This window comes from Colobus angolensis, unplaced genomic scaffold (genome assembly GCF_000951035.1).
Source record: "Colobus angolensis palliatus isolate OR3802 unplaced genomic scaffold, Cang.pa_1.0 Scaffold253, whole genome shotgun sequence".
NCBI classification, from domain to species: Eukaryota; Metazoa; Chordata; class Mammalia; order Primates; family Cercopithecidae; genus Colobus; species Colobus angolensis.
The window spans coordinates 1,260,149-1,272,476 of record NW_012115744.1 but is presented as its reverse complement, the minus strand read 5'-3'; positions in this window follow the sequence as shown (position 1 = coordinate 1,272,476).

The window sequence follows — 12,328 nt, the reverse complement described above, 5'->3', positions numbered from 1 at the left end:
GAGCAAAGAGAGAGGCAGATTGCCGGGCTGGACCTGGGCAGAAACCCTGCAAAAGCACGGGGCTCGGCAGGCTCGATATTGAAAGGCCAGGACAGAAGGAGAAGCCAGTCAGCCTAAGGGGCGAGCTCTGCGGCTGCCACTGGGCCGTGTCTGACCTACAGGAACGCTGTTCTTCTCATGCGTGCGTGCGGTTGCCGCCGAGGAGCCGAGGACGGGCTGAGCCTGGCCCGCTTCTCTGCACAGCTCAGAGCCTAGAGGAGGTGAGCCGCGCGTGTTCTCCAACCAGGATGCCCACGTACCCTCTCTGAGCTTTCAATGGCTCACTTCTGCCTTCTGCTGGAATTAACTGGCTCCTCATTTCGCTCTGAGACCCTACTCCTCCAGGTCAGCTCCCCCAGCTCAGTCTCCTCCTGGTTCAACTTCACCTGCCAAGATGGAGCTGCCGGGTCACCTCCTCCCAGGAGCCTTCCTTGACCCTTTTCTCACATCTGATCTCTGGGCTGGGTGCCCTCCTGTGCTCACCCCCAATCCCCAGCTCGGGAACTGCGTTTCACCATCAAATCCCTGGAACAGAAATAAATGAACTTACCCTCACCCAAACACTCTGTACCTTTTTGTAACTTTGCATTTTTTATACTTATGTATGTCTTCATTTTCTTGTTTTAAACATTGATATACTGTGAAGTGTTTGTCACTTTATTTTTTTACATATTTATTATAAAATATTTACTATATATTTTATTTGCAATTTCAGTATCTTTATGATAAATATTTTTATTTAAAATTATTTTATTATGAAACGTTTTATTACAAAATAATGTTTTTAGCTACAAAAGTGCTAAATGTGAACGCCTCAGTCCCACTTGTCCAGAGATAATCAGTTAAGTTTCTTTTGTGTCTTTTCTGAAGTTTTAATAGTATTTCTATTACAAAATTTATTTATATTACATAATTTTTGAAGTTTTCACAGCATCCGCACACACGCATGTGGGGCATACATGTATGTACATACCTGCACATGCATCTTCTGGACACATGACATTCCCCATGTGCCTAGGAGCTTCCTGGGACCACTGGCCAGTGTGCAAACCAATCACCTCCAACCTGCATCTCCAACCTCCCAGGTGAGTGTAAGCTAGTCACATGGTTCTCCCCCCCCACTTTTGCATGGTCAGATGGACATAACACCCAAGTTCCTGCTCAAAGTCTCCTTGCTGGGAATCTGAAATTGGACTGAGACTTCAGTTCAGCCTGGGACAGTTTCCCGAAACTCAGGAGTAGAGAACCCTGGCACTGCTGAGAGATGCAGCTAGAGAGGAGAGGCAGGAGAACTCCAGTGCCCGTGTACTCCCATGCTCCAGTCCTTCTTCAGATCCAGCTGCGGGGCCAGCCCTCATCCGAGGCATGCACCATTTCTTGTTGGGCTTTAGGCAAAATCTACTTTAGAACAGCCTAGGGGGTATTCGGGGGCAGCAGCAGGGCATGCTATTCCGTGCCTAAGGCACGACTCTTGCTCCTGTCTGGTCTCAGAAGCCAGTGACTGTGTGACTGCTGCCCCCTGGCCTCTTGCTCAGTAGGTGGCCCACCTTGCCCTCCCTTCCACAGTCATCACTGAGTCACACCTGGGGTTCCCAGAGCATTTAGTGCTTCTGGCCTTGTCTACTTCTCTTGTCCTTTGACCTTGCTGCAACCTCCACCATAGCTGGCCCCAGGACCAATCGTGGCCTGAGGTGGAGAGGCCTGAGACACTCAGTGTAGCCCAGTGGGGCTCAACCTGAGCCAGTCAACTCCCATCCACCCCCTGCCGGGATTCCTCACTTGGGGATACAGCCCACCTTGCTCTGCGGTTTCCTCCTGAACCCAGGCCCATGACCCTGCTTGCAGCCTGCCTTCATTCATACTGCTCACAGCACCTGGCTCCACTGTCTGTAAAAACCCCTTTGCCCCATGTTGGGTACACTGCCTGATGTCCACCAGCCCCCTAGCCTTATGCTTAGGAGACAGACAACCCTGAAGAGGACACCTCAGCTACTACCAGTTCCAGCCCTGGGTGAGCCTGGCTCCTTTCCTAGAGGTTCCTAGGCTAGCCCCGGCCTAACACTGTTCAAAAGGGCCCCTCAGAGACTGTGTCTGGGCAGCCCTCAGAGCCTCCCTGACTGTATCTTAAACCTTCCTCTCCAACCACACGGGCCTAGCCTAGGGCCTCTGCATCTCCCACCCCTCCCATTTGGCTTTCTGTCTGGGACTCCAGTCTCAATAGCCATAGTCCTCAGGTCTACATCAGGCTGTCCCAAGCCTTCCAGAAGAACGGAGGCTAAGAGGACACTTCTATAGAGTCCCTATAGCCATGAAGGAGGAGACCAAATCCAAGGGCCCTGGGTGCAGAGGCAGAGCTGGGGAGCCCCAAGCCCCAGACCAGAAGCTGGAGCAATCCCCAGCACAGCAGTCTCTCCCACTGTCCCAGAGATGGTGGCTCCCATCTGCATTCCCTGGCAAGCTTTTCCCATGCTCTGGTTTTCAGTGGGTGGCCACAGATGCCAAAGTAGCTCCCATTACCTTGGAGCACAGAGCTTTTTATTTTTATTTATTTATTTATTTATTTTTGACACAGGGTCTCATTCTGTCACCCAGGCTGCAGTGCGGTGGCGCCATCATTGCTCACTGCAGCCTCAGCCTCCCAGGCTCAACCCATCCTCTTGCCTCAGCCTCCTGAATAGCTGGGACTAAGAGCACATACCACTATGCCCACCTAGTTGGTTTATTTTTTCTAAAGCTGGGGTCTCACTCTGTTGCCCAGATTGGAAAAGATTGTCTTGAGAATGTGGTTGATGAGCCCCGCCTACCCACGGGGCCCTTGCTGCCCTCACCCGGTAGAACTGGGGGCCCAGAACATTCCTGATCTGATTCTCCAAGATAAGGCAGCCCTCCTTGCATCAAATCATGTACTCTGGACTCTCTAGATCAAAAATAAAAGTCTCAGCAATACTTATGCCTGCCTTATGGGTCTCTCCATTTCATTATAAAAATGGCATCTCCCCACCTCTGCAGCAGCCCAGCGGTCCTGCTGTGTGGGCAGCCTTGAAGGAGGGCTCAGCATCTCCCCACAGCTGATCCCCTCCTGGGTATGGGGTCAAGTGTTCAGGTCTTGGCTTCATCACCTCCCAACTATGTCACATGGAGAAATTACTTAGCCTTTCTAAGCCCCAGTTTCCTGGTCTGTAAATGAGGGTAATGTCTGGTCTGGAAGGGTTTTGTGGAGATAACTAAGATAATGATGAGGTCTAAGGCCCTGACCACAAAGCTCAGCCCAAAGCCCCACGAAGGACAGCTGCCTGCTATTCACAGAGACCTTCCAGTGCCCCAGAGCATCAGCTGCATTCCTATCCCTATCACTTTCTACGGATGGCCCCGTTGCCTCCTGTACTGGGTAAAAGTTGATGCACTCTCTGCTCCCCTGCTTCATCTTTACACACCTTGTCTTCACCCTCCCTCCACTCCAGAGAAGGTATCTGGGGTTCTCAGTCCATTTCCTTGTCTGCAGAACATAGATGTCCCTACTCATAGGGCTGCTGGAAAGAGCAAATGAAGAAATGTTCCTCCTCCACTCCTGAACTGGCAGGAGCAGTGGCCGCCCCATGACTCCCGCTACTGCAGGGCAGTCCCAGTGCGCTCCACGTTGGCCCAGCCTAATAAGGTCTCAGCGTCCAGTTTTGCATGCTTCTGAGGAGTATGGTTTATACACACGGGCAAGCAGAGGACAGAGTGAACCCGGGTGGACTCAGGCAGGAAGAGACACTGTAGGAGAAGAGACGGATGTCTGGAAGACAGAGGGACCTTGTTTGGATGTTTTGATGCATGAGTCTAAGAGCTTGAGAGGAGGAGCAACCTGAGCACCTGTGAGCAAGGACAGGGAGCAATGGGGTCCATTGATTGGAACACAGATGTCCCCTGGGCACGAGTGATGTGGCTCAGTACAATAATCAGCCATGCAGGACAGAGGAAACCCTACTGAAACACATATTTCGTTAAAAATTAAGTCAAGCCAGGCACGGTGACTCACACCTGTAATCCCAACACTTTGAGAGGCCAAAGCAGGAGGATCACTTGAGGCCAGGAGTTGCCCAGCCTGGGCAACATAGTGAGACCCTCTCTCTATTAAAAAAAAAAACAAAAAACAAAAAATAAAAATAAAAAATTGTCAGAGTTCATTTGGGAGGCCGGGAATCACATGGGTATGGTCATGTGCACCTGTAGTCCCAGCTATTTGGGAGGCTGATCTAAAGGGATTGATTGAGCCCAAGTGGTTGAGGCTGCAGTGCACCATGATTGGGCCGCTGTACTCCAGCCTGGGTGACAGAGTAAGACTCAAGTCATAATTCAAGCTTGAAATCCCAAAAGCATGTGTAGGAAGGAGATTCTGCAAATAACTCTGGTTGTTAAGTGAAGAACTAGTGTGCTCAGCCATCCCTTCTTAGCAGTGATAAATGTCCCTTTTACTGAAATGGATTTATGGAGGGCTTTCTAGAAGTGTATATACCACATGACAGGCAGTGGGGAGCCTTTTCCACTCCTGGTAAGATGTGCCCACTGAGAGCCATGTTTGAGCAACATACGCTACTTGAAAGTTTACTTGAAGACTAGAAGCAGGAGGCAGGAATGTTTCAGCCTACAGAATAAAGGCAGGACAGTGGCAGCATGACTGGACAGGGAGACCAGAGGAGGAGCGGGAGGCTAACGGGACGGAGAGAGGGCGGAGGGAGAGGGCAGGCAGGCTTATCAAAGCATTAATAATCCACAGCAAACCCAACCTAGCCAGAGCCATTTTTTGGAGGGGTGGGTAAGTGTGGAGCCACGCCAGGCAGCAATGAGTGAGGAGGAACAGGCATTCCAGATCCAAGTTAGGGTGGCCGCAGCTAGCCCTTGGGACCTCCTGACTTCCCTCATAGCCTTGCAGTCCTAGGTGTTTTCCAGTTGACATTCTCAGACATCGGGGTGCAGAGAGAAAGAAGACACACTCCCTGTCTTAAGTTCTCAGTCCATTTCCTCATCTGCAGAATGTAGATGACCCTGCTCATAGGGCTGCTAGAAAGAGCAAATGAAGAATGCTCCTCCTCCACGCCCGGCCTACATGTCTATTACATCCCCTTCTTTCCTACCTGAAGGATAACATTTTATGGATACTTTTTGTGTTTTGCCTTTTTAGAAATACCCTTACCTCAGTTGTGGAGCTCTTCCTCCTTTTTAACACCTAAAGAAATATGCTTCTAATAAACCATGAGCAAAAGAAGAAATAAAAATGAGAATGATAAAATATTTGAACTGAACAATAATGAAACTACTACATATTAAACTTGTGGATTACGGGCCAGCGCAGTGGCTGATGCCTATAATCCCAGCACTTTGGGAGGCCGAGGCGGTGAGATCACCTGAGGTCAGAAGTTCCAGACCAGCTTGGCCAGCATGGTAAAACCCCATATCTACAAAAGATACAAAAATTAGCCGGGCATGGTGGCACATGCCTATAGTCCCAGCTACTCGAGAGGCTGAGGCAGGAGAATCACTTGAACCCAGGAAGTGGAGGTTGCAGTGAGCCAAGATGGTGCCATTGCACTCCAGTCTGGGTGACAAGAGCAAAACTGCCTCAAAAAGAGATAAGAAAATAGACATGTACGTGCTCATTTGTGCCAAAGAAAAATAGAAAAGGATAAATGAGGAGCTAAAGAAATTGGTCACCTAAGAGAAGGGTGGAAAAGGGGTACCCAGGGGGATGAGAACAAAGTGATAGGATGGGGAGGGGTACACTCTGCATCTCTAGCCTTTTGTGTGACTCTTAGAATTAAAGTAGAGTTCACACACTCAAAAAACAAGCAAAACCCAAAATGGAATGCAGACCGTAGCACCTGAGTTTAACAGCACTGCAGATGAAGAGCACAGCCGCATTGAAGGGAGCAGGGAGGAAAAGAGCTCACCTACATCATTGTGAAAACAAAAGAACCGCACAGAAATGCTGCGATGGGCCAGGTGCAGTGGCTCACGCCTGTAATCCCAGCACTTCGGAAGGCCGACACGGATGGATCGCCTGAGACCAGGAGTTCGAGACAAGCCTAACCAACATGGTGAAACCCTGTCTCTACTAAAAATCAAAAATTAACGGAGCATGTTAGCACACGTCTGTAATCCCAGCTATTCAGAAGGCGGAGGCAGGAGAATCACTTGAACTAGGGAGGGGGAGGTTACGGTGAGCCGAGATTGCGCCACTGCACTCCAGCCTGGGCGACAGAGCGAGACTATGTCTCAAAAAAAAAAAGAAAAGAAAAGAAAAAAAAAAAGAGAATGCTGTAACGTAGTCAGTGAATGTGTTTCCTCCAAGGGCGTGGCAAGCGATTCTGAAACTACTTTAGGCTTGGACTAGAAATGAAAAAATTAGTAAGAATATCATAATAATGACGGCTGGGTTTCTCACTGTTGGAAAAAGAAGTACAAGTGAGGAAAGACTAAAATGAGTCCCATTGTGTTGGTTTGGAATCAAAGGTATCAATAGAAACTCAGGACTTTAATATGCATGCAAACAGATAGACACAGAAATACACATGCATGTCCACACATGGGTTAGCAGACATGCGTGTATTTCCTAGCCTGTCTGCTGATGAGACAGCCTCGACAAGGGACACTCCAGGAGCATGGACAGCTCTGCTCGGATCTTGGCTTCTAAGCACCATTCTCCAGTAAAAAGGCACCAGAATCATTAGAAAAATGTCTCATTCCCAGGTTGAGGCAGGGAGGCTACAAGACGAGTCTGGAGCATCTTCTCATACCAGAAAGTGAGAAAGTGCTCAAAAAAACAGCAATTATCAAAAGAACGTGGGAGCCGATCTCAAGGCGCTCCCAATGGCCAAAGCTGGAACAAATTGCTAAATAATCTAATAAACGATGGGGCAAAGGGCAGCCCTTCCTTACAGAATAATTCCAGTTAATACATGTAGAAGAACGAGGACAAAGAAAACTACCATCAGGCAAACACTACAGTAATAAGTGGTACAGATAAGATCCACCAACGAATGTTAAAATTAGCAGGCACGAGTTTGAAAAGAACAAGTTATTAGTATAATCTCAAATTCACCCCACAGGATATGTATTAACTACAAAGGGAGAGATATGCAGAGTCACTTTTCAGTGTTAAGACCTCCAGGCAAAGGACACCAGGTTGAACAAGTTGGGTTTATTTCTTTCTGCAGTAACGGGAGAACACAGGCTTTGGAGAACCATAAGGCGACTCAGGGAGCAGGTCTTATAAAGGCCTCATGAGATTGGGCCTTGATTCTGGGGGAGGGTTTAAGAAAACAGTGGTTTTTTCTGGGTGGGAGGCTATCAGGCAGCAGGAGTAATTCTGTGATGAAATATCTTCAGCTAAAGCTATGGTTGGTAAAGAAGCAGCAATTGCTCACATAACCCAGGAGAGGGCGCTGTTGGGCCATTTTGTGGTTAGTTGATGTTCTGAGTCACACTAGATTATGGAGCTGGCTTCTCTCAGGTCGATGTTTTCGGTAATTGTTCGTGTTCAGCAGGAGCACCCTAAGGCATGGTCCCTGGATTTCAGGGCTGCTTGTCTCTTTCTGAGCAGTGGAGACACTTGCCAAAAATTGATCAAGATTAATATCACCCATAAGAAGACATATTGCCAAAAGAAAACTGGCAGAGCTGCATTAAAAATCAGGTGAAATTTCCTCTTACATCTTACTGGGTTTGGCGTCTAGCCCTCTAACCAGAAACAAAGCCCATCTTCAGGCTAATTCCCTGGAACTGGAAATGCCTCCAGAGCAAAAGCAGCTTGGAAAGTCTAGGCTCATCCGCTGGGTTCTTGTCTTCTTCCAGATCTTGCTCGCTTTGTGATGCTTTCAGTAAGACTTTTGGGGGCTATTATTGTTCAGCTTCTTGAGCCATCCTCCTAGGGAAGGTTGATCTGGATTGCCTAGCTGCCAAAGGTCTTTCTTCTGATTCCTCAGGAGAAGCCAGGGAGAGACTAAATATCAAATGGGACAATGGCTAGGGCATGCATACGAGTAGAACATAGTCTGCAGCAACCAGTCGGGATGCCAGCCTGCTATTCCTATGCAGCCAAATGCATAGGAAGTCAGACCACTCTCTGGCAACGATCCTGGGAGGCCAAACAATAACCCTTCTAACAATTGGCCCCAAATGGCCAGGACTTGATTAATAACTGGCAGCTTCCCTAATTTTTGTCCCTGCTTCCAGCTTAGGACCTGCCAGAAAAAAATATATATATATATGCTCTCCTAACCAAACACATAGGCAGCCCCATTTCCAGTGAGCTGCCCCTGTGCTTCCCCAGGCCGGCTGCCTCCATCAGGGCTCACCTGAGCCTCCCTTTTCCACTGTGAAGCTTTCCCTCCCTTTCCCTCCGCCTGCCTGTGAGTCTTGGCCAAAGACACTGATGGCGTCCAGCGCCCCCCCTTGCTAGAGCAGCTCTAGGTGAAGAGGTTCTGCCTGTTCTCATGTGGGTGGGCTTTCTGTATTCCCACATCAGAAAGCTAGCTTTTAATAGAAAGTCCTCTGATGTTAGCCAAGAAAATAAAATTGTAAAATGTCAGGGGGGTAAGGAGGCTGAAGGACCGCCATGTCTGCTGAGTATAGTGGGAGCCATTGAAATCTTTCTAGTAGGTCAATGCACCCCAGCTCTGCCTCCGCTAGAGAAAGGACGTCTAAGGGGGCTTCTCCCAGATACCTCATCTCAGAGCCAGGCCTCCGTAGGGCCTCAGACCAGCTGTGGGTCTCTGACCCCGTATGACATCAGTAGTGTGGTACAGCAGTCTGGGCCACTTCTCTAAGAAGATGGAGTAGGGTGGTGCTCTGACCCCCAGCCTGGCCCTGGGGCTCCAAAGGCCGAGGGTAGTCCCAGGACCAGTCCCCAATCCCAGTGTGATACTGGCAAGTCCCTGACCAAACTGGGCTTCAAGGCCCCCAGCTATAAAGGAGGGGGCCCCTCGGCTGGAATAGTGAAAAGCCATTCCATTTGGAGCTCATTACCTCCTCATTCTCTACCCAAGGCACTGACCTGAGCCTCAGAATCTCCCCAGGGGGCAATGTTTCAGCAGAGTAGGGGCGTGGGTTTATGGAGAATCAAGAGTTTATGGAGATGTAGAGGCCAGGCCTGCTGCCCTCCCTTCTATAACCCTGTCCCTGCTGGTCTTTCCCTTCTCAGCCCAGGAGACCCAGGCCCCAGTCCCACATACCTTCCTCCCAGGCCCAGTGCCTACCATTGTCCAGGCCCTCCCTCTCCTCTCCTCCCACCTCCCTGTCAGCTGGCAGAGGACCTTTCTAAAACACATCTGATCCTGCCTTGCCACCCTGACCCCTGGCCTGGCCCCCATGGCTCTCCACTATCCAGCCCTGCGAGTCTCCCCAGCCCTCTCCCACCTCAGTGTCAGGGAAATTGACTCACCCCTAAAGACCCTGTTTCTCTGCACCTGCCAGGCTGCATGTCTCGGCCTAGGACCATCCATGCTCCTTGTGTCTTTGTGCAGCGCTGGACTCTTCTGAAAGCTCGGGGGCGACTCCCTGTCAGAGGCCTCACAGCTGAGGTGGAGCCTCTGTGGGTGCACACCTGGGGTCTGCATTTCATGCACCTGTGCCCCTGGCCACACACAAGCGTTAGCAAATGGACCACAAATGAACAAGCTGGACAGAGATGACACTATGAGGCCTTAGCCACCAGGGCTGCACCCAGCAGCCTCTGCAGCCCTGCTCTACCTGCTATGGCCCAGGGCAGAAGCAGAGCCTGCGGGACATCCAACCCACCTGCCAGTGACCGCCGGCCCATGAGGCCCACGGTTCTGCTGGGTACAGGAAAAGGGGCAGAGGGCCCACGGCAGCCTCACAGCCTTGCAGTCCTGGAGTAGGAGGTGGCAGTAGAGCTTTGAAAGATGGGAGGAGAGAACTTTCTAGGCAGGAGCTAGAGGCAGGAGGTGCAGCCACTGTATGCAGAGACACGACTTGGTGAGACAGGAGATGTGGGAAGGGTGTCAGAGCAGACAGACCATGATGAGGGATGAGGGCAGAGGGCTAGGGGCAGGACCTGTCATGACCCCAGTGACAAGGGCTGACCCACACCCAGGGCCATGACCCCTATGATGAGAGTGAGACCTTTACCAAGGGGTCATGACCCCAGTGACAAGGACAGGACATTCATCCAGGAGTCCTGACTCTGATGACAAGGGCTGAGGACCTGCACCAGGGTTGTGATCCTGATGACAAGTGTGAGACCTTCACCCAGAGGCCGTGACCCTGATTGCAAGGGCTGAAGGCAGGTCATGTACCCAGGGCCTGTGGCAGTCACCACCTGTGGAATAGCATGACCTCCTCCATCCCTGTCTCTATTCAGAGTTTTGGAGAAAACCCTGACCCAGCTGACCCCATAGGACCAGGAGTGGGGACAGTGTGCTCCAGATGACCACAACCCGGGGCCTCAGTTCCCCATCCATCCTAGGCACACAGGAGCTGCTGGGGAGTGAAAGAACCTGTGCATCTTGGAAGACAACGGGCTGGAGCCAGGTAAGCCAGGGGCCAACAACCTTTCCCTGGGCGCAAGAACAACCCTACATGTGGTGGGCCTGGAGGAACAGCATTCCTAGAACCCCCCGGCTTCTCCATTTGGCCCTCAGGGCTCTAAGGGCAGCTGTGCACCTACCCCGAACTCCTTGTCCAACCAACACCTCTCACTCCTCCCCACTGCCCCCCACCAGCCACACAGAACATGTGTTCCTTCCTGGGCCCCTGGGCCCCAGCTCCCTCTGGTAGTTGAAATAGGTCTCATTATTACCCCATTTTACAGATAAGGAAGGAGTAAGCTGCTCAAGGTCATGCATTAGATTAGACTCACCCAGCCAAGATTAGACTCACACAGGCACGCACTCAAACGCTTCCTCTAGACCACTTCATTCAAGGTCATGAATGGCATGAATGCCACACCCCTGCAGTTGGACTTCACCCCCCAGGTAATGGGAAACCACCAAAGAGTTTCAGATGGGGTTGTGATCGGATCACGCCCAGGCGGGAAAGGCCATGCTGGGACAGAGCATGACAACTAACTGGAAGTGGGGAGGCCTGATATAGTCTTCCCTCCCTCCATCCCTCCCTCCTTCCCTCCTTCCTTCCCTCCCTCTCCCACTTTCTCCCTCCCTCCTCCCTTCTCTCCTTCCCTCCCCTCTCCCTCTCCCCCTTCCTCCCTCCCTTCCTCCTTTCTTCCCTCCCTTCCTTCCCATTAAAGGCTAATGCCCCAGATGCTGGGAATGTGCTACTCAGCGAGATGAGAGGGGTCCTGTGCTCTGGAGGACAGTAAACAGAACATCTCATGAACAAACCAGATTGTCTGTAGGCAGACACGCGTGTTAAGGCGGTTGTTGCAGTGGCCGGTGCCACGACAGCCCATCCCGGGGCAGCAGCAGGGAAGAACCAGCAGGAAAAACTCAAGAGGGTTTTGGAGGGGCATCCACCAATGGCCCAACCTCTTGGTGACTGATTGGATGGAGAGGCACAAAAGGGAGGCCATCCAGGTCTCTGGCTTGTGGGGAACCATTCCCAGGGAAAGGAGATTTGGGAGGAGGCCAAGCTCTGCATTGGCAACAGTGGGCAGATGTGGGTCCAAGGCCTCTGAAGGCTGAACAAATGGGCATGCGCAGGACCAGGCGGGGCCCTGGGTGTGCCTGGGAGCTGCTGCCAGGGGTGCAGGGGTGGGGGCCAGGGCAGCGAGCCCAGGGGATGTGGGTGGATGCTTCCCATAGGAAGAGGGGTGGGGAGAGCAGAGAAAGGGGACAGTGGCAGTGCCATAGACATTCCCTGAGGGGTGAGGACTGTAGAGGGAGGTTGGGGGAGCTGGGATGCGGGAGTAGTTTGAAGGAGGACTGCAGAAGCCGGACGCCACCGAGAAGGAAAGACCTAGCCAACCTGAGCTCACGGAACTAGCAGTTACTTTACATGTAGAATAATTTTATCTGTAGGAAAACAGCCCTAGGATTTCCAACTTCATATGAAAGTAGTAGGGCATTGGCCGGGTGTGGTGGCTTACGCCTGTAATCCCAGCACTTTGGGGGGCCAAGACGAGTGGATCACCTGAGGTCAGGAGTTCAAGAACAGCCTGGCCAACATGGCGAAACCCCGTCTGTACTAAAAAATACAAAAATTAGCTGGGTGTGGTGGCAGGAGCCTGTAATCCCAGCTACTCGGGGGTCTGAGGCAGGGAGAATTGCTTGAACCCAGGAGGCAGAGGTTGCAATGATCTCAGATTGCACCACTGCACTCCAAACTGGGTGAC